At 27.8% G+C, this 23,239-nt stretch overlaps 1 protein-coding gene across 2 annotated transcripts in view; it reads left to right on the top strand.

Moving 5' to 3' along the window:
- Positions 1–23,239, top strand: part of LOC121115913 (zwei Ig domain protein zig-8) — a 127,761-nt gene that overhangs the window by 53,883 nt on the left and 50,639 nt on the right. Inside the window, exon 1 of one of the 2 annotated variants that reach the window (XM_071887904.1) lies at positions 22,967–22,998. The exons of the other annotated variant lie outside the window; for it this stretch is intronic. The gene's annotated coding sequence lies outside the window, so the exon portion shown is untranslated. Of the gene's footprint in view, positions 1–22,966; positions 22,999–23,239 lie in introns of those variants that run through there. 2 annotated transcript variants of the gene reach the window in all.

Raw genomic sequence — 23,239 nt, forward strand, 5'->3', positions numbered from 1 at the left:
TATCCAGTAAGTTATTTTACGAGTGTACAGAAAACTATTGGAGTATAGCACCTCCCTTCCCGAACTCATGGTATTAAAACCAACCTATTTTAAGCAATAAATATGAGTAAATTTACTATTAAAATTACTTTGAAATTTAAAAAAAGTTAATTGCACATTTTCAATTTCATTTCAACCAATAAATGTAATCACACGCTACAAATCTCCTTTTAAAGACTGTTGCTCTCAAAAATGATCCCACCAAAGTTACAAAACTATTTTGGACAACCAAATAATTATGCTTCAATCAGCTGTTTTAATTAATATGACTACAAACAATTATTATCTTGCTGCAAAACATGAAAAGAATAAATTCCGATATGTTTGAATATATGTTTAAACAAACAAAAAATCCGTGGGTACAAAAATTAATCTACTTTCCACTAAGATAGCATAAGCTAATTTATTGAAATTGAAAGTCTATCTCTCCGAAAATACATTTATAAATTTTTTAAGGCATTTGATAATATTTTGCAACAAAGTCAAAATGGTTAGAAAAATTGAACTTTTGTTATTTAGTTCTCAAATGAAATAATGGTGCAAATTAATCATTATGACTTCAATTAACTGATATTATAATTATATAAAAATAGCAATAGTTAAGTTATATTACACTCCTAATTGAATAATGATTATTCATAACTAATTTTGTTATAAACTGGTATATTTATAATATATATAAATTTGTTATCATATTAAATTGTAAATAGGTATATGAATAGTTACATTATCTGTTTGAAGGTAAAAAAAAATCAATAAGAACAGGGTTATCAAATATATATATATTACTGGACTACTTTGTTTTTTTAGCATCTGTAAGCTAAACTTTTTTATATCTACATTTATTTATTAATAAAATATTATTTCTTTCTTCGCAAGAAAGAGTGACATCTCTGCATTTGATATGCCTATAAAGTATTTTCTATGATTGTCATTTCCATGCTCAAATCGGTTTAAATCAAATCATTTTATTTTTATTTTGTATTTTCTTGAATAAGCGTACAAAAGCTATATATATATCCGTTTTTGCTTTGTTTGAATATAATTATGCACATATGAAAGACCTGTTTCTCCATTTGATTTCTTGTAATTTGACAATGATTAGTAAATAATTAATTACTAAAGAAGGGTCAAATGTAATTATATTCCTGCTCTTGTTATTATTACGTGTATTTCCCTAGAGAAAGGATGATTACTCGGTTGTAAAACTAAGTATTATTGTCTGACAAAATAACTCTATAGAACCCCTCCGATTCCTCAAAATGTCTAACAATATTAATTAGGAGAGTAATGGAGTACAGGAAGCACGGTTGTCTATTTCATGAGAGTGAGAGAAAAATACAATAGATTTGTACTTTTAGTGTCGTAGATAATAGGTTGAAGACAAATTTGTATTTTTTTATAAAAAAATACAAGTTCAGATTGATCTATCTGAATATGGAGCAGGCATACATTTGAATGATTGGAAAGGACTTAAAATCAAGAGTTAACGGTACAATTTGGATCCGAACTACCCTAAACAAAAATATGTGTGTTGTGCGAACTAGGGATAGGTTTCGAGTATTTTAATACCCAGAAGTATTTTACAGTTATTTTTACCTTCAACTTAAAAAACCTTGAGAAGTACAGAATACTCCATAAATGGAAACAAGTAAATTATCAAAGTAACTTATGAGTGATGAGCATAATCACGATTGTCCCTTACTTTTTGAATGCCAATAATTCAATAAAGTTGCGTTATTAATTTTCATAAATATATGATGTCATTTTTATGAAACTATCCTCCACTTTAAATGGTTTTCAGTGCCTTTGGTGAAGAGTGAGAACGTAAGCAACTCACAATTTAATATTTTATTTGTTGTTATCCTAACGATACCTTTTATCATGTTTTCAAGAAAAATAAAGGATTTCGTTTTTTAAGATCATTAAACTTCAAAGTAAATATGTGACATAATCCAAAGGGGTTATCCCTATTAGTAAAGTTTGTTTGCATACTTAAATTATATAGAGACTTTTTTCTAGTGTATCTTAAATAAAAATTAAGGACTCATTTTTAATAAGTTTGTTTATTTAAAGCACAGCCAATTACAGCTCTAGAGAGCAAATTACTCCCTTGCTCAATACGTCATTTTATCATTTACTTTCTGAAACTATTATTACTTTTTCATTCATTCTTGAGACAATAATATCTAAGGATTTAGTAGCTACAAATATGTGTTCTCATGAAAAACGGAGATAATCACTCAGAATGTATTCAGGATTAATCTTCTATATTATTAAATTAAAGTGGGTCTATTAATGGACCACTAATTACTCCGGACAATGTACTACCACTAGAGACACATAAAAATAAGTCTAATTAAATTAGAATTAGAGATTGAATTATTAGTTACTTAAATCTCTATACAAATTTCAAATCGTGTGTTTTGTATTGTGTACAGACTGCTACTTCCCCAGAAATAGATCTGTTATACACATACTACAATCTGTTAAATGTGAAAATTATGTAATTAAATTTTGTAAAAATATAATTACCAATCCATAGGTTTGAAATTAAGGATTAAAGGATTGACGTCAGAACATGATAATCAAATACATTTTTTTTACTTTATATAATATATATGTATAATACAATGTACTTTGTTCTTTTTAGACTGCATGGATTACCTAATTTTATTATTATTATTTAAATTATGTGCCTTAATTCATTAATGAATGTAATTAGATGTCTTCATCTTTCTTTTTTGCAATTTATTTTAAATTTCCCATCTATTTGCATAAATTAGAGAGTACTTACATTTATCTTTGCAAAAAGATAATGATTCAATAATGTGAATTACATTAAGAATAACTATTCAGTTTATGTAGATAGGTATTTTCCCCTCTTTTAATAAATTGTAGGATATTACGAGTTGTCTGTTGTTAAATCACATAGAAATCTACATTGAATCTCCCAACCTTTCTTTCTCCCAAAAGAGAAGGGAAAAAACCCAAAGTTATAGTGTATTGTGAGAATGCACCATTCTTTCCAGTTTTATCAAAGGACCATAGGTTATTTTACCTTACCTTACTTTCCCTTAAAATCTTAATTTGAATACTTTTCTCAGACAAAAAGTTCTTTTTTTAAATTTTTTTTTTCCTTTATGGAGCAGAGTCCCCATAACACTTTTTGTGCCATTTCTTTTCCTGAACGGTATTGTTTCCTATCAAAATATAATATATATATTGTGAATATAAAACAAAACACAAAATTGTTTTGATTCATTGTTTTAGAAATAAAAAAGTAGTGTCATTCATAGCACAATAACCCAGGAACTAAGAAACGGATATTAAAAAAATGTTGACAGTTGTTTGTTGATGGTTGTTACGAACTGAAAAAATATTTAAAAATAAAACCATTTATGGTTGAAGACATGTATTATATATTTACATGTATGTATCGACGAACACTTCCAGTAATTGTCAAAAGTCCTGTGGCAATCCTTATTTAGTACTGAAGACTACAGTCCTTTTCTGTGTCAGTCTCGGTCTGTTTCAGTTTCGTTCAGCTGATTAGTCCTAAAGCTGATGATTGCGGTCCTTGATGACCTCACTCAAATACTTGTATTTATTCATTTTCCATCAGTCCTAATCCTGACAGTCCGTAGGATTGGTTTAAATTTTTATAACGTAATACCCAACATTTTTTTTTAATTTTTCATTCCAATGAAATACATTAATGATTATATTTCAGGTAGAGTCTTATATTTTGATTCTTGTATAGATAAAAACAAAATTTGATAGATTCATGAATATTTTGAGAATTAAAAAATATATTTGTAATTTATTAATAGATTGTTTTGCCGTTACTTCCTTATGTACTATTATTATTTCCTCTTTGTCCATTTAAAAAAATGTAAACGCATAAAAACATACTTCACTTCACTTAAGATGAGTGTGGATACATTTATTGGGAAAACCTATCAGAATCTCAAATTAAGTATGGGCTAGTAGTCGATAATGAGAGGTATGCATTAGCTAACAAATCCATAGTTCAATTCCATATGATGGTAGTTGAAGATGGAGAAGAGAATGAATTTAATCAAAGGATTTGTGACAGCGGATAAGAAGGAGCTCTAAGAGATTGCCTCTGATGATTCGATTTCGACTTGATGCCATAACACAACACAATGATCTAGTTTGATTTAACAAGAAAACAATATTTGATCTTTTACATAATATTCTATTTTTTAGTTCGAGACTGACCGGTATAAAACCTATTCATTAAATAATTGTGACTGATAATCGCTTTCGTTAGTGTTTTTGAATTTTTTTAGATATTAATATTGAGAAATATTATTTGTATCCCTTTTTTACATACTACGTTAATATGTTGATGATATTTCTATTTATCGATAGTATTTACTTGTTATTAAGCTGGTACCTTGGAGGAAGAGAAAAAATAAAAAAATTAAATCCCAGTTTAAAAAGAATGCATTGCTCTCATTTTCAAAAATTTCAATCGGAAAGAGCAAAAAAAAAAAATATTTGATGTAACTCCGAAAAAATTTGAGACAATGATAAATAACTCTTTTTACAATAAGGAAGATAAATTACTCCTGTTTTCTGTAGGAAGAGAAGCAAAAATGCTTCTGAATAAAAATATACTCACGGTAAAAAAAAAGATTTAGTATGATCTCGGGAAAGTTATGAAAGGTAATTTATTACTCACAACTTAACAAAATATTATTCAATTTTAACCAATTAACACCCAAAACACTAAATTGTGGCGGAAGTGGAAAAATCAACAGCTGAAACATATGTAAGAATAGTAATTGTTAAAGTTTTTGCGGAAGTATTGGTCAATATTCAACACTTATAATAATTATAATTGGTAGCTTCTGGACACCAAGTTAATACCTTTTCTAATTTAGACACCATCCAACGCTTTCTGGGGTTTCTATTCATATTTTGATGTCCTAATGAGCCCCAATAAATGTACATCAAAAATGGAGAAGGTTAAAAAATGGCAAAGAGCCTTGCAGTTATTTTATATTTATCGAAACTCTTTTGTGATTTTTATGAGTTATATATTGACTTTTTTATATAAAAGTGGCTTTAAAAGCTTATAAAGTCAAGGATATACTTACATAAGTATGTATGCATATATGCCTATAAATAGAGGATTATGCCTAAATCCTTTCTTGGATTATGATTTACATACCTCGCTATAAATATGTACCATGTATTGGTTTTTAGTTTAGATGGTCACAGAGTTTGCAGGTTAATGTTTAATGTTCCATGATATGGTCACCTTTTTAGAATTATTATCCATCAGGAGATTGAAACAGATATTTGTAACTTTAAAACAAGAATTAAAATTTATAATGTTACAACAGCATCAACAATAATCTATTTTGTTTCTTGTATATTTCCCTCTTGTGTGCCAATTCTTTCTTCGTCCTATTTTCTTCTATGTCATACCATTTTGAAAGAAATGGATCTTTCATTTTTCTTAAGAGGAAAAAAAAAACACTATCTTTTTCTTTTTTTTAAATAAAAATAAAAACATATTCTTAAACGTGTTTAAAATATAAATAGGACAGTGTTTTCATCTTTAAAAAAAAAAAAGTTTGTTCCAAACACACGATCGTAAAAAGAAAATATATTTATGAGTATGAAAAGTCAAATTTGTACTTGAAAATAAAGTAATATTTATTTAAATTTAGATAATTCATTTGACTTACTCATTAGTTAAGTTACAGACTAACTCCTATGTATTTTCATAAAATCCAAAACACTTTTAAGGGCCAATTGAAGAATTTGAATAATGTCCTGTGTCAATAAATCTGTCAGTTTCAATTTTTGTGAATGAATTATCTCAATATTTAACTCTTTACAAGATCTCCTTTTTTATCTTATCCCCGATATTTATCAAGGTTACCAGATCATGCATCTAAGATAAGTTTATTAACAAAATCGAACCCAACTTTTTGAACTATACCAAGTTGTAGTTTTTGAATTTTGTATAAAGTTGAGCTTGTGTTAGGACAATATTTCAATTTTTAAATCAGATTTATCCCATGAAATACATCAACTCTTTCAACAAGAAGTTATGTTTAAAGATATCTATTTATTAGGGGATTTTTAACACTTCTTATTTTTTATTTTTTAATCAACTCATTTATTTAGTATAATTTATGAATAAATGTTAGGTTCCTGGAAATAAAATACATCAGGTATTACTTTGACCCTTTACACCCTGAATTAATTTTTTTTTAAATTATTTAAATACGAATATTAGGGTGTATATCATTAATATTTCTATTTTTTTTTTCTTATTTTTGATAGTTTGGAAAATTTTACATTTATAAAAGTAAAAATTGTCAGTTGGTAGCACAATTTGACTAAAAAGTACCACCGATAAACACCGTTGTATTTGTTGTAATATCTACTTATAATGTGTTTTAGTGACATTAATAGATACTTTCATAAATATACATGATTGTTTACAACTACTTAGTCTACCAGGAATGTTGACCATCCATTAAAAGGAAACGGATGTTAAGGAGAACTGACATGCCAGTACTTTTCAGTATACTCTAGAACCTTTTAATAAGACTATACGCCAATCTTTTTTTGTTTAATAATGGCTTGCTTAGGATTTATTTGAATATAAAGTCGTTTCGTTGTTTTTCCTTTTGATTTAATGAATTCCTGTTTTGTTTCTTTGAATTTAAGGTTTTTACTATAAGAATAGTTAACCCCCAAATTTATAATGATTTTTAAAAAATAAAGTTCTATTTCTTCTTAAGGTCTTATAATTATACAAATATGTTTTAGTATATAAATCGATATTTACGAGTTCAAAATGGATACAATGTCTAAAAAAATAAGTGAATTAAATATTAAAATTGTACAACTGTTTGTCATGTAATACGGTTCATCTTTGGGATTTCTTTTTTATACAGCTCAATAACTGTGTTATAAAAAGGTATTATAAAAAATTAAATTTTTATAACTTGCTGAATTGAGCAGTTAATTGTCTACAGGCTCAAAGAAACTTTTGAAAAGAAATAATATAGAAAGAAGTGATTTGTTCTGAACTTTTTTTTAACTAATACGGTGTTCTACCTTCTGTTCTTCTCTTCTTTATCCTTTCTCTTTTGATGTATGTACATACAATGCGCAAAAGATTAATTCTTTTTTGAACTTTCTTTCTTCACATATTTTTTTTTCGTCATCAATCACATGAAATAATTTCCGACACCATCATCAATTCTCTCGATTCTCAGACATTTATAAGTATTTTATCACCGCCCCCCCCCCTACCCCTCAATGTGTGTGTATGTAGTTATATTGTTTGTTTGAGTAAGCATTTTTTTTTGGTGTCATTTTGAGCCACATGAAAAGATAAGAAAATCACATCACAGTCGAATGATGAAATACAAATAAATAGTTTTAAGGTCGTTTCTCTATCGATGGGGATGTATTGAAGTATAAATATCAACATTTCAGAAAGAAAGAATACCCTTTCTTTTCTTCCCAATAGAATTCGTTCTTTTGTCAATCATATTAAACTAATTTGAAAACAAAAATGATCTGTCTTTTTATAAAATAATACATAAGTCTCAATCCTTATTTATTTGTATTTTCTCATATGTGGGGTATCAACACAAATGAATCATGAACAAAAATCCAGAAAATAAATAATTCTCAATACTTTATAAAGATAAACGTTCTATTGTTTCATTAATTTATTTATGTAAACTATTGCCTTTATTTAGTAATTTTGAGATAAACTGAGGTACCAATAAACTTTAGCTATTGTATGGAACCTTTATGTGATATATGATAATTTGTTCAGTTTTAATATGATCTTTCAAATATAAACTATTTCATATTTTTTTGTAACTGAAACATAATTTTTACAGCACCTCCAATTATCTTAGCAAAATAGTTCATAAGAAAAACCGTAATATAATTAGATAAAAAATATCAAATTAATCCAGCATCACTTTTAATAAAATAATAGCAGGTTCTTTTTGTGTTGACGGCTCACATATAGAGCCAAATGACCAATGACCATAAAATGCATTTTGTAGAATTCTTTTTACTTAATCTACAGAAAAATTAAGTTTTCAAAATATAAATTGATTAATAAATTTACAATATTGCCTATTGACCTATCAATAATTTATATTTACTATATAATCTAGTAATGGAACTTAGTCAGTTTTGTAATGTGCAACAGAATATATATTAAACGCAAATGCCTGTATGTGTCTAGGATCACGGCAAAAGTAAAAAATGGATTATGCTGAAGTTTTTCATGTAGCTTCTTAAGGCTCCAAAAATAGTTAAGGTAAACATTTTTTTGGACTTGAAGACTATAGTAGCCTTAAATAGCATCTTTATAAAAAACATTTCGTTTTTCCTAACAAACGACTATTTCATATAAAACAAAAAATAAAGACCGTAAAATTCAAAGCATTATTCTAGCTGCATATTGAAAGGTAGCGTTGCACACATCTTTTTGAGGAGATTATAATTTTTAAAGAAAAAAAAGGAAGAAAGCAGGATTTTTGACTATAACATGAAAGTTGAGAGAACGAAAGTTCAACCGTCACCGCTATTTCATAATTAATAGTTTCATTTCATTAAAATTTATTTCTTTAAAAACATTATTTATGCATTTATTAAAAAAAAATGACATAACGAAAAATATTATTTAAACTATTCCATTTAGTTAGAACATTTTAGAAAAAAGTATTTCTGGTCCAGGTACTCTTCAAGAGCCTAAAAGAAAAGACTAACTACGAACAGTGGAGACAGAGGACCAAAAAAGTTAGAAACTTTTTCATCACACTCCATGGAGACTGGGTAGCAGCCATGTCATTTTTTAATGTCCAGGGTAACACTGAGCGACCTACACTAGTATACATTAATTAGTAATTTTATTGTGTTTTAAATCAGAGAAAATATTTTCAATATATTCTCATGAATATATTTAATCATGAGTTGGAGAAAATAGAATTTCGAATTTCCCTACTTTTTTTAGACTGAATATATCTTGTTTATTAGTTGTCCAGGCATCGCGCAGGAGCGGATAATCGATCATAAGACTGTTTTGAATCACTTACAGAACCCTGGATACCAAAGAAACTCGAATAGAAGAGAAATTGCATTTCATCAAGTTACCACCAGACTGCACACATCTCAGGAAGCTCAGGAAGGGAATGTCTGATACTTCCCCTTTACAGTTCAGACCTGGAACCAAGTGACTATCGCCTGGTCATGTCTATAGCCAACGTGTTTGGGGGTACAAATTTGGCCTCAATAAAACCCTGTGAAATTAATTATCTCCTTTTTTTGAAAATTGGGACAAGGCGAGTTGGATTCTCGTTGGCAATAAATTATCAAACATAACGGGGCCTTTAATTTTTTTGGTATTGTAATAAGTAGTGACTCATAGAAAGTTCCCACATGCATTCCTTTATTAATTTTTCACGTTTGAAAAAAAAAAATACATTGGGATCCGTATTGGTTATATAAGATACATAATTAAATATTACACTTATTGAATAAATAAGTAACAATAGGTTTATTCAATGTTTGATTTTACTACAAAATAAATTAAGCCCCAACATGACATATCCCATTTGTTGTCTCATTTCCCTCCCTATTGGATCTATGAATATATTTTCTATAGACGCAGTGTACATACTAATAGAACATAATACACTGTATGTTCTATAAATTTGAATGTGTATGACTTGAGGGACTCGAATATGAAAAAAAGTAAACAATATAACTACAAAACTAGACTATTCGCTATAAGGTACAGAAAAATATGAAAAAGAAAATTTCATAAGTATCCACAATCTAATAATACGTAATAGAATCTCATCCTCCCAGGTAGTAAAAAAACCATATTTTTGTCCTTCATATAAGGCTATGCTAACATAAGAAAGCTATTGTATAATATAACAAATATATTATAATAAATCCTAGTAAAAAAAAAAAAAGAAGATACGAACAGATTGTTAGTCATAAAAAACCAGTAGGAGTAATCAACCAAATTGTATTTGGTAATTTTGCAATTTTCTAGAAAGCCTTGATTAAATCAGTAGGATACTAGTAAATTACTAATTAACTATGTATCCACAAAAATCTTATTAGATATTGGGTTTTACAATAACTAGCGTACCGTTGTCAAATATAAGTAATTGATTCTGTCTGTAATGAGAGCAATTGAGGTTTATGGGGGGGGCGTAGAGTTGTATAAAATTTAAGTTATATATTTTTCTTGTTGGCAATATATTTTTTCTTTTCAACAATGTTATCATAGTTATTTTATTCTTGAAGAGATTATATCTAAATATAAAGTAATCACTTGCCCATAAAAGATGGAATGTAAACAGGAGATATGTTACAAAGTTAGGAGTGTAATTTTTTGTTGGATTACAAATTGAATTGAGGATAGACCATAAAGTCATTCCTTAAAGAAACTAAGTGGTGTTTATTAAATGAATATATTTTTTTTTTGCCACTTGTAGCTGTTCTAATAAAATTTCATAACAGCTAAACTTATCTTCCCCAAACATTCTTCAAATTGTCAGGTTTACCATTTTGGTTGTATGAGTCTATATTTATCACTAAAGTTGATGGTTAAGTCGAATTCAGTCTACGTTCAGCTTAGTTCTGCTTATCAATTCTAAAATTTATAATGCTAGATCCTTGATGACACCACTTAACTTTATTTCTTTTTTTTTTTTTTTTTAAATAAGTTGTAGTACTAACATTCCTAAGTACCGGTCCCAAAGACAGATAGGACTGATTCTATGAAAGGATACGACTGGACCAATAAATAAGGACTGACACAAAACTTGTTACCTTGCTATGTTGTGGTTTTTATTTTACATATCAGTAGTACATATTTTATACAACTCTAGCTGTGAGTTTTGCTGTGGTGAGTGAGTGCGTTAACATTTACTATCTGGTTCCTTTGTTTTATTTTATTATTTACTTGTTATAAATCAATAATTTTCAAACATTTTCATCACAGTAAAGCCCTTAAAGGCAACTATTTTAGCATGAATATTTGTATCTGTTAGATTAAACACTTTTTGAGGGTATGTATAACTTTGTGACCCCCTAGAAAGTGCATCGTGGAGCTGCGTTAGGAGTCACTGTTGTAGACAAAAAAAAAAAAAAATACTAAACATGACTGATCAAATGCTTGTAAAAATTTGCTGCTTTTTTCCTCTTTAAAATAAACTCTATCTTAACACTTCTTGCAATAGTTGATAACTTTATTGATATCTGTTACTATTTTGACAACAGAGACTTGAAAACACGTTGACTACTGAAAGTCAAATGAAAATGAGATGAAACGCATCCTAAGTTTCATATTGTGCTCGTAGCCAGAATTCACATTGACTTTAAAACGTTAAATGTACACAAGATGACAAAAACACCCGATTTTCTTTTTGAAATTAGTTCATTTAAAAAAATAATTGATAAAAACATAAAATTACTGAAATGTAACCCCCACTGCTCTTCCTTTTCAAAAAAGAAAAAAAATATGTCACCCTTCAACATTTGGATATCTTTAAATTTTACAACTAGAAAAGCACTATCTTTATATGTATGACAAAAAAAATGGAAGAGTTTTTTTTTTTTTTTTTTGTCATATAAGCATTTTTTTTTGTCCCGCTGGGTCAAAACATAAATTGCGGTAAATGTTTGTTTTTACAAATGTAGACAAACTCCTAATTTTTAAGTTTTACAGGGCTCAAATGCATTGTTTACTCGCTATAAGATTAATTAACTCTGTTTTTTTCCCATGATATCTTTAAATATGCAGTTTGAAACGAAATATTTTAGTATATATTTATTATATAGCAATGCCGATTAAGTTATGAAGAAAACAAGAACATTTTTAATATTTTCAATATTACCACTTTCAGTGGTAATATTGAAAGTATTTATGTGTTATCGAACACCATCAAGACTTCTCAACCAATGTCGATGTCCTGAAGGCTGTGATCACGGAAGAGTGAAATAACTTGTCCATGGAATTCATCAAGGCCAACTGTTCTTCTCCGTTTCCTGGTATTGAAGTAATTATTCAGAATGGAGGGGGACATATTGAATAAAAAGTGTAAAAAATTATTGATTTAGCAACTTTTGCTGCAAGAATTTACCATAAAATGGGGCAAAATATAAAAAATGTATAAGTGAAAAGGGCTTTTAAAATTTTCTAATTTTTGAATCCTCGCCCTGTTCATGTATACTTCGTAAAAATGGATAAACATTATATGAGGGAGTTATTTTATTTTAAAGCCGAATACTAATTATGATAAAATATAGTATACCAATGCAAAATATATATTTTCCTGAACTTTTACTTAGTGTAGGCATCTGTGGAAATAAAATTATATTTATTATAACTATTGATGCTCACAGAAATAATTAGCTTTTTTTTAAGAAAAAGTTTGCTTCCAGTTAAAGGATAAGGTGCTGAGTGGAAGGCTCATTTTATACGCTACACCCTTTCTCAAAAGAATATACATCGATTTTAGTTTAAAAGGGCATACTATTATTTGATTGTAGTTACCACTTAAACACACCATAAATATATGCTAACGTCATTATAATCTCTGAACGTATGAACTGACGTAAAAAAATATATTTCTGTCGTTAAGTAATATATTGCAATGAATAAGATGATTTGTTACTGTAATAAATACTAGTCCAGTCTACTTTTTAAACTAAATTCGATGCTTCCAGTCATTGTTGAAGTTCTGGAGTTGTTTACTTATACCAATGGGAAGAAATGTCCATCCTCTTAATTCGTAACAACCAGAAAGTCACATCTGAAGTCTATATGATGCTGATTCGAAAACACGTAGGTTCTTATTTCAAGAAGGAAGGCCAGAGGGGTTGAATAGTGTTGCAACAAAATGAAGCTTCCAGCCACACGAGCCAAAAGACACTTAAATTTTTAGAGGTTAACCTTGAGGCTTTTTGGTCCAAGAACATATGGACTCCCAGTTTTCTCTATCTTAATCCTTTAGATTAATCCATCTAAGCTTTACTATAAACACAATACAATTTTTAAATGATAGTTTGTTAATTTTAAAATAGTTATTCTTATACATTGCTCAACTTTGATTTATATTGACTATATTTTAAGATTTTTTTGTAAGATAAAAATTGTGCAATTTACATCTTAATAGGGTCTGAGCAACCTTTAAACATGGATTAACATGGTCCAAAGGTTATATTTCTTCATTTTTTTAAATAAAAATGAACATTTTGTCCCTTTAATATTTTGAAAAATGAAAGAATAAATAAGAAACAGCCGAATATTAATACGTTTGTGTCAGGGTCTTTATTTCATAGGAAATTGTCGTTGAGTAGGATACCTGAAATAATTTTTTTTTAAATTAATTGATTTTTCCTTTTGAAATTAAAGTATTTCCTTTTATGTTTTATGAATGAATTAAATATGGAATTATTTGTAGTTTCAAACCCCTTAAAAATCACCCAAAAAAAGATATTTCGAGAGAAAAATCCTTATATTTGTATATGAATATCTATTAAACATACAGCCGTTGTTTAACAACGAACATTGAGTACATGCACAGATAGGGTTCTGTTTTTTTTTGGTGGCTATTCTGAAATTTCTGGCGTCATTTTTAAAAAATCCAAAAATCAACACAGTATTTATTCCATATCGAAGAAAAGATTGCAAGCTTCTTAAACTTGGTCAAGTGCTCTTTCTGATGAGTTGTGAAGGAGATGGAAGAGTTGGGAATTGATTATGAATCAACAACCAAGCCACACTACAAAGAAAAAGTTCTCCTGATTGTCAGATTTTTTTTTACTATGTTGGATCCAGTGTTTGGCCTCCAAGCTCACAGTATCTCAACTTATAGACTTCTTTGTTTGGGGCCCAGTTGAACAACACACCAAAAAATCCTTCTACAACACAAAATCCAAGTTGATGTCTGAGATCTGAGAGGAATTATAGAATCTGCAATGGGAGACTGTCAGCAAGACCTGTTTCCAAGATAGAATTGTGCTGTTTTAGATGCAAAAGGCGATTAAATTGAATATTAAATTTTTTAATTCAGCCTTCGGTTGACATTACTTTTTTAAGTAGAAAATCCATTAAAAAATCAAGTTCTTTGTTAAATAGAGATTGAAACCTGTATATGTATGTAATATGTAAGATCATGGTATCAAATTATTAACATATCAAAAAAAGTAAATAAGCTTATACTGTATAATGCATAAAATTTCCATGAATAAATGCAAATTACCAACTGTGTATACAAAAAAAACACGTATAGACAATATAAATAACAAAATAAGGTCCTTATTTGTCAAAATTGTACATACTATAAACATACAATGTATTAATTTCGATTAAAATACATAGGATAATGATAAAGACATATGATATTGGTACATACATGTGTATTATCATATCATGTTGGAGTAACAATCGTAGGTATATATTTAGGTATCTTCATTAATAAATAATCTTTCATTAATTATACTTTTACTATTACTAATGTTTTGCATGGAATAGTTTTTTCCCCAGCTTTGAGCAATATATTATTATATTGTTTCGTTTCAAATTTAATTATAAAAGGGTTAAATCTCTGCTATAATTTATTTGAATACAGGAAATCCTATTAAACGTTTGATGACATATCTTTCAAAAAAAAAGTTACGACAAGTTTTCATGAAATATTAGTCTATATTGGAAGAAAAGAAGTCAACTCATGGATAACTGTTAACTAACTTAACATACTATGTTATATACAGGTAAAACAATCTCATAAAGAATTTTTTAATTATTTTGCCATCTTTGATATAAACTACTTGCTTAACTAATTATATTTTACCTTTAATTTTTTAATATTTTTTCATGTTCAATGATTAATTCAAATTTAATCATTTGTAATGAGGTACGTTAATTCAACTTTTATTTCCTCTCTACTCTCTCTTGAATATTAAATTCAATGACAAAAAGTATATAATAACATAATATATACACGATAGACATGCAAACTTGTCCGTATTATCATCACCATTAATGGAAACTGAGTCGAGTCAAAGAATAGGACGGCTCATTCAATAGGAGTTAGTCTTAAAACAACGATTAGAATTCAAAAACAGATCTTATGAGGCTTTGCTACGGATCTAGGCACCAACATCAACTTTTTGGCACTTTTAGAAGGAAAAAAAGAGAAAGAGTTCCAAAATTTAATAAACAAATGTGGGGATATCATTTTATGTGACGAAAAGCTTTTCACTGTTGAGCCTATTAAAAATAATTTAGGACATTGAATCCTAGACAAAGACATTTCCAAGGTACCGGAAATAAAAAATAATAATAATTGGACGGGTCAATACAGGAGTCAGGAGTAAAAATCAATTCCCAATGTTATATAGACACCATCCTTCTGACGGTAGTGAAGCCTTGGATGGTAGAAAATGCAATGAATAACTATAATTTTTTTAAACAAGATTCGGCACCCATTCATTCCTCAAAAAAACACAACATTAGTTGGCATTAAATATGCAATTTTGGCATTTGTAAATTTGGCCACATTGACCACCAGATTTAAATCCTATTGGTTATGTTACATACATATATCTGGTGATGAAGATTAGTCAATTCAGCTACCATGATGACAATTCTTTAAATGTGTTATTTTACGGGAATGGAACAAAATTCCTGAAAAATAGATTTGTGACTCCTTCAATTATCTGAAAAATACTTTTAAAGTATTTCATTTTTACATATATATAATGAAAAAGAAACATAAAATAATTTTTTTACAAACTTCTAATTTGGGTTTTATATTTAACAGTATATGTTCACGCTTATTATACCGATACTGTATAATATAAGATAAAAATATTGTGCACATTATTTCATTCATTTGAAGATTATAATTAACTAAATATATTGTAAATTATAAGTGATTAACTGTGATTGCACGGATAGATACATATTTCCAAAAAGGCTCTCTTTTGAGCTTTTGACAGAGATGGGGAAAAAGTCAATACTGGAAGTCTCGAAAAGAGTCTTTGCTCAGAAGTCAAAGTCTTTAAAAATTAGATGGAGAATTCAAATTTTTTTGAGCTCATTTTAAGTCCATAATAATAATATTTTGGAGTATAGTGTCAAGGCTTTATTAAGATTAGTATAAAATATTTTTTAGTAGCAGTCGAGTTTCGAGTCTTTGATTGTAAGAGGACGTTGAGTATTAATACTTCAAAATATATACTGTTCCAGTGAAGTCGCAAGCTTGATTTATTAGCTAAGATGGTAATTGAGCTTGAAATCGTGTGGTGAAAGATTTTGTTCGTTAGAAATGAACGAGTGCCCAGTAATTAGTATGCTTTAATTTAGTAATATGAAGATTTTTTTTGTGTATATAGTAAAACATTCTGGGTAAACTTGGCTGAAGAAAAGTTATTACAGAAAATTAACTTTGTGACTTATAATTGAAAACATGATTAACTTAAGGAAGTTTAAAGGATGTATTAGTGTTGAAATTTTATACAACGACGTTAGATTTTCAATAGTAATTTACTATATTAATACAAAACCGTGTTTTTTAAACAATTTTTATAACTGTAGATGTACAAGATTTTATACATATACATTGGTTGTTAATCTAGTACTAAGAAAAATAATCTTAAAGAAACATTGTTTTATTCTAAAAGTTTTTAAACAACAAGAGAAAAAAACTTTACTTCCTTAAGGAAGGAATTTATTAAGCAAGCAGAGGATAAAAGTTTATATTTTTTATGAATGTCGTGTAATTTTAATCACAGACAAAGGGACCACAAATGGAGGAAAATAAAAAAAAAACTAGCAGTATTATTTGATTTTATAGGAGAAAGAAAAAACTTTTTTATAAAATACCAAAAATATTAATCATGAATGTTGTTCTATACATTGTACACAATCCATTGGAAAATCTGAATTATGGATATTATGTGCTGCTATTTCTTTAGTAAAGAACCCATGTGTATTAACCCTACCAATTAAATGGTTTTTAGCATTTTATGTTTTTTTTTTTTTGTTTTTAAAGAAGCCTTGAATTTAAGTTTTATCTGAATTAGGGAACCTCCATACACAATTACAACTTTTCCAATATCTCCCTTCATCGATTTCTTAAACTTTGATTTTAATACCTACTCTATTGTAAATAGAAATTTAATAAATTTCTAAATGACATGTGAATTCAAAAAATTTGACACAAGCTTCTTTTTTTTCATTTCTTAAGCTAAATTTTTTAAAAATTCGATTTGATAGGAGTTAAAACTTTGTTAATTTCAAAAGTCAACAAAATTAATTTTAACTAAAAATATTTTATACTTTTATACTTCATTTTTCTCATCAAATCTACTTTTTCAGTATTTTCAATAAATGTTAAATAATTATTTGTAAAAACTTTTTTTGTTATGAATGAACAAAATATTTATTGAACTAAGAACAAAAAGGTGGATGAGTGGACATATGATGAATACCCCTTCGAAGATACGAATTACTCTTGAGAGCCTGGTTTTTATATAGAAAAAGTCATTATTTTATTTTCATACAAAAGTAAGCTGAAAAGATTTCAAGCAACTTTTTGCTTTGGAATAGTTTGCCTTAAAGCCATTTTTCCTGAAGGATATTCCACTTTAATATAAAAATAAATCAAATTTATACATCTTTATTGTTTATTTTTAGTTAAAATTAATGTTCCCTTTGAATTTTTTAAATCAAAATATATAATATTTATTACTATAAAATGTCTTCAATGTTTGTTTTCAGTCATAATAATGATGAAATTATACTCTTGTCTATGTTATACTTTTTTGACAACAGTCTATCTTGTCTAATGCTAATTACTAGCGAAGAAGTGATTAACAATTTTTTTTTCGAATTGTTGCCTTGTTTATCTATTTTTGTTCTTCTAATTATACTAACTTTATTACCTATTTTATTTTTTGTTCAAACTCATTACATAATGAGATTTTGTGGTGTGATTCCATCATTTTTCAAACAGGAAAAAAACCTTTACAAGGAATAGACTTAAAATTTTTTGATTCAAAAGCTATAAATGAACATCTCTTCCAAAAATTAAAGTATAAATCTAATTTATTTTTATAAAAAATCGAAATATCCTTGTGGCAAAATAGTTTAAGGCAAAATTGCCGAGTACCCTTTTATGTCCTCAAAATAAGCCATAAAGTTCAGTTACTTCTGCTATTTATGTCTATATTTTATTTAATAAATTGACCTAGTTTTACAATATTGTGTATATCAAATATGTGAATTTCATATTCGTTTTTATATAAAATAAGATGAAAGGCTCAGTAATAACAAGTAATATTTCTTACTTACATGATGTACCTTGAATTATCATTATATCAAAAATGGAACTACAGGAGAGAGCTCTATGTTTCATTTATGTAAGTATGCACAATATAAATACACATTAAAATAAATACAAGTATGTGTGTACATAATTATTTGTAAGCTAGGCAAATAATGTATACGTGTATTTTGTTTATGTATACTACAAACTTGGAATATATATTCTCAATACATATCAGAGAATGAGATTTTTATTTCTCTTCCTAACACACACACAGACAGACACCATTATCTCTCCCTTTCATTTATGGGTTCTTTCAAATAAATAGTAATGTTTATAGCTATTTTCCTTCCCTTTTTAGGGATAAAGAGTGTCTCTAATTGATGTATATATATAATGGATTTCAAACCATTTCAAGATATACAGACTTTCATTTTGTAATTATATCACTTTTAGTTGAATTAGACATGATATACGAGTTTTTATGTAGAAAAAAATGTTGACACTAGACTAACAATGTTTTTGTACTGGTTCGAATAAAAAAAAATGTATTGCTTATTCGGTATTTTTCAATACTTTATTAATTAAAAAAAATTTAAACGAACAATTTGTTTGTTAAGAACAATTCACTTCCAAATACTAGGGTTTTAGATTATTGTTTAAGTAGTGGCTAGATCATAAATTTAAGAAATAAAGGAAATAAATAAAGGAATGTTAGCTCTCTTTTCTCTACTCAATGATTCAATATATTTTTTTTAGTTTACCAAAATAAAAACAGTTTAAGTTACTATATTTGATTAGGATATCATTATTTTTTGCCCTCTAGACTTTTAATTTCTACTAAATATATTTTTAAAGAATAATTGAAATACCTGTTAATTGCCTGATCCTTCAATGTGCCTCTCAACCATCCTTCAAAGATAAAAAAATGTAAGGGGAGATATTTTATCAATAATATTTTTGATCCCTAAACTTTTTTAATGAATTTATAGGAAACAAGTAAAAACTTTGGTTAAGGCGTGAAAAATACAAATTCTCCGAGAAAAAGCGAGAGATTGGTCTTTTAAATTAGTTTTGTGTCGACTCAAACAATCATTAAACATGGATTGTACTCCTACATTATTTTTATTTCCCAGGCGGATTTTAAAACCCCATTTTTATTGAGCATCTATATTGTATTTTTTATTTTACATTAATATTATTTTTTCCTGCTTCAATCTCAAATATTCTAAGACTTATTAATCATTATTTTTTACACTAGCTCTTTTTGACGAAGGGTTTGTAAAAAATAATAAAGGTATTGAATTATAGCCGATATTTGGATGAATTTTTTTAAAAAGATCAAAAAAGAAAATTGAAAAGAATAAATCACTACATAGCATTATCACAAATTAAACTCTGCAACAATATTTTTGCCTAATGGCTAAAACCCATATTTAGTATTGTTATTTTAGCCATAGAACACTAAAATAACTATTAATAATTTCAACCACAATACTTATGCCCTTTTAAGTAATATTTTTAATCCCTTTTTTCAGTATAATTTCTATTAAAAATCTTATTTCTATGTGAAATAACTATATATATGAAATTTAAAGCAATAAAATTGATAAAACTTTTGATTCTCTAATGGAGTGTTTCATAAACAGGCAATGTAATGTTGTGTGAAAAAATATAAATTTGATGATTATTTGACTAATTAAAAAGTGAGTTAATATTTTGGAAGCAAAAACTATTTAAATTAATTTAAACATGTTTCATTTCCAATGCACTTGATTTGTATTTGTTACAGATGAATTCGTTTCATTGACTTACAGGGTGAGAACTGACAAAAACCTAATAATTTGATGTGTTTTTTTTTATCAAAAATGTTCGTGCAAAAAAAAAAAAAAAAAAGCAGAGGGTGTGCGATCCCCTCTGCGCACAAATCGATCTCCAAGAAGATCTTCGTAGTGGACACTGTTCTGAACAGGAGAAATGATCGTTTCTCTACTGAATCAAGAGCTAAAGTCGAATGAACCTTCAGGACCAAAAATCCAGCTCAGGTCATGTTCCTCGACGTCGTGCTATCCAATCGGCAGCAAATACTTCCCTACATCTTCAAGGCCAACGAGAAAGATGCCCCGAATGGCTACTACAAATTCCTCAGTCACCATGTCTGAAGAGCACGTTCCTGAAGGATAACTATGTGTTTACCCAAGAGGGAACTCCAGAATACAAGTAGGTGCAGCATTTCAGCAAGGGGAACATGGCTGCCTTCTGTCCTTGGTCTTCATACGACGTGAATACCCTGGAATTACCTGTTTCTGAGAGTAAGACGAAAAAGACCTCCACCCTAATTTCGATTCCTTGAAGACCATGATCACGGAAGAGATGAACAACTTTTAATTTTCGAACATATAATATTCCACGTCAAAATATAGCTCTATATTATTATTCTCAAAAAACGTTATTTTATAAATTAAGGCTCTAAAGGCCAAACCTATTATGGTTGAAGGGTTTAATGGTCATTTTCGTTTAATACGACTTAAATAACATTAATAATTGTGGTTTAGTCGGTGGGCGTTCCTAGATCTCAATTTTGTTATGGAATGTTATAATTTTTTTTTTCCATCACAAATTCCTTAAATTGGTTTATCTAATCTTTTCTTCTTTAGTACTCTAACTGATATAGTATCTAATTATTTTATCAGAAAGACACGAAAATATTTAATTCAAGGTCATTATAAAAATATTAATCCTATTTGCACAATATTATTAACAGAATAATATAATTTATTAAAAAATAGATAAAATACACGATTAAAAAAGCTTAAAATGTTTATCGATACACATACATTCCCCCCACCCCCAGAAAAGTATTCACGTTAACATTTGCGAGGAAAGTTATATATGGTTAAAAAATAAACATATTTGAAAAGAAAGAATTAGGATAAAATCTTTTTTTTAAATGTTCTTTTTTTTTAATACCATATCACAGATTATTATTCAATACTATATAAACGAGCTATAATTAGGGTGTTATTCCTAAGATTTTTTTAGCTTACAAGTGTTCTGCTATGGTCAACTTGAACACTGTTGCTAATTTTTTATGCTGTTATCATTGTTCTTTCATTCTTAAGGAGAGAACCACTAAGTATAAAGTGTAATCAAATGAATAACAGACAGTAACACTGAAGATTTGTTGAATTGTTTTATAATTGAAATTTTTTTATATGAACCATAAAATAAATGAAGATAAACATCCGAGTAATTCCTAGCTAAATATGGAGCAAGATTTGTGGTATTACCTTTTTGCATCAACATGATTGCTGAGCCGCATTCTTACCAAATATGCGTATAATTGTCCGAGTTAATATGTTAATTTTCGGTTTCTTTTTTCAAAATACCAAAAAAAGTTCAGGATTTACAATCCTACTTATAATCAATTTTTAAAGTGAGAACGAACAATGAAATGAGTTACATGGAAATGGTCAAAAATTTGGCAGATCAAATAACAAATCAAATATCATATTGTATACATGTTATGCTTAATTTAACAGGAAATAAGTTAGGTATGGTATTGAATACCAAATCACTGGCACTTCAATTTTAATAACAACCCTTGCTCCATTTGGTATGGATCAATAAGTAATTTATATTTAACTGATATCTGTAAATTGCTATTTTTTCAATTAATTAATCTAAAATATGTACATGTAACTATTCAAAATACAAATTTAGGATAATTGTATGTTAATGTATCCTTGTAAATTGTCAGTTTATCATTTCTAAAGAAATAGTAGGTATAGTAACATTAAAAATAAATAATTAATTCTGCCAAAAACGAAAACTTTTTTTCCTTTTTCTAATCCGCTATGCGAGTTAAATTTTGATATACACACAATTTAAACTAAAGAAAGAAATAAAACTTGGTCCATAACTTAATTTACCAGGTCATTTTATTTTTTATTTAATGGAGAAGGAATAAAAAAGTTTTGATTAAAGTATTCGTATTAAAAAAAAACTCATTTTTTATTTATTTGGCTAGATGTGGATAGAGGTACCGTTTATAAACTTATGTGATAACGTTTATACTATGTTCAAAGAATACAAGTAATTTAAGGTATATTTGTAGATATATATACCCATGCTTACATATAGAAGTACCTTGGATTATGTGTGACAAGTGCTCGTAATCGAAAATAAACTGGTCTTATAAATTTATTCAATATGAATTGATGGCAATTAATGACAACTTATCTAGCTAAATGTACCATTTGAGTTCTTGCATCACTGTTTTAGGTCAAAAGTAGTGCTTCTCAAATTTTATTGGGCAACCCTAATATTCGACATTTTGACATGGGAAATTGAATTATGTTTTTCATAATAAAAGTTTTTTTGTATATTTTTAGGGTTTTTTAATTACGATTTTCTAAGAAAATATTGGCTCATTATAATAGTCATTGTTGATTTAATACTATAAAATATAGATAATTTTATATATAATTTCGTTGCAATCCCTCTCTTGAAATTTGTCATACTTTTTTCCCCCTTAAGACATCAATCGGACAGTTACAAAAAACATTTATCTAAGGTGAGCCCCTTTTGCATGGTTTATTGCATGGTTTTGTTAAAGTAAATACATGTTGTTGTTGTATAAGGACTGATGTATTTCACAAATTTGAACTGAAGATACTTCATAAATATATCAAGTACACACACACCCTCGGTACCTGTTATTTATTATTTTTATCATAAAAACTAGAGAACATGTTTTTTCTGAGCTTATATTGAATTATATTTCTATATTATTTTGGGTTTGACTTATTTATTTT

The sequence above is a fragment of the Lepeophtheirus salmonis genome, chromosome 4 (genome assembly GCF_016086655.4).
Source record: "Lepeophtheirus salmonis chromosome 4, UVic_Lsal_1.4, whole genome shotgun sequence".
Taxonomy (NCBI): domain Eukaryota; kingdom Metazoa; phylum Arthropoda; class Copepoda; order Siphonostomatoida; family Caligidae; genus Lepeophtheirus; species Lepeophtheirus salmonis.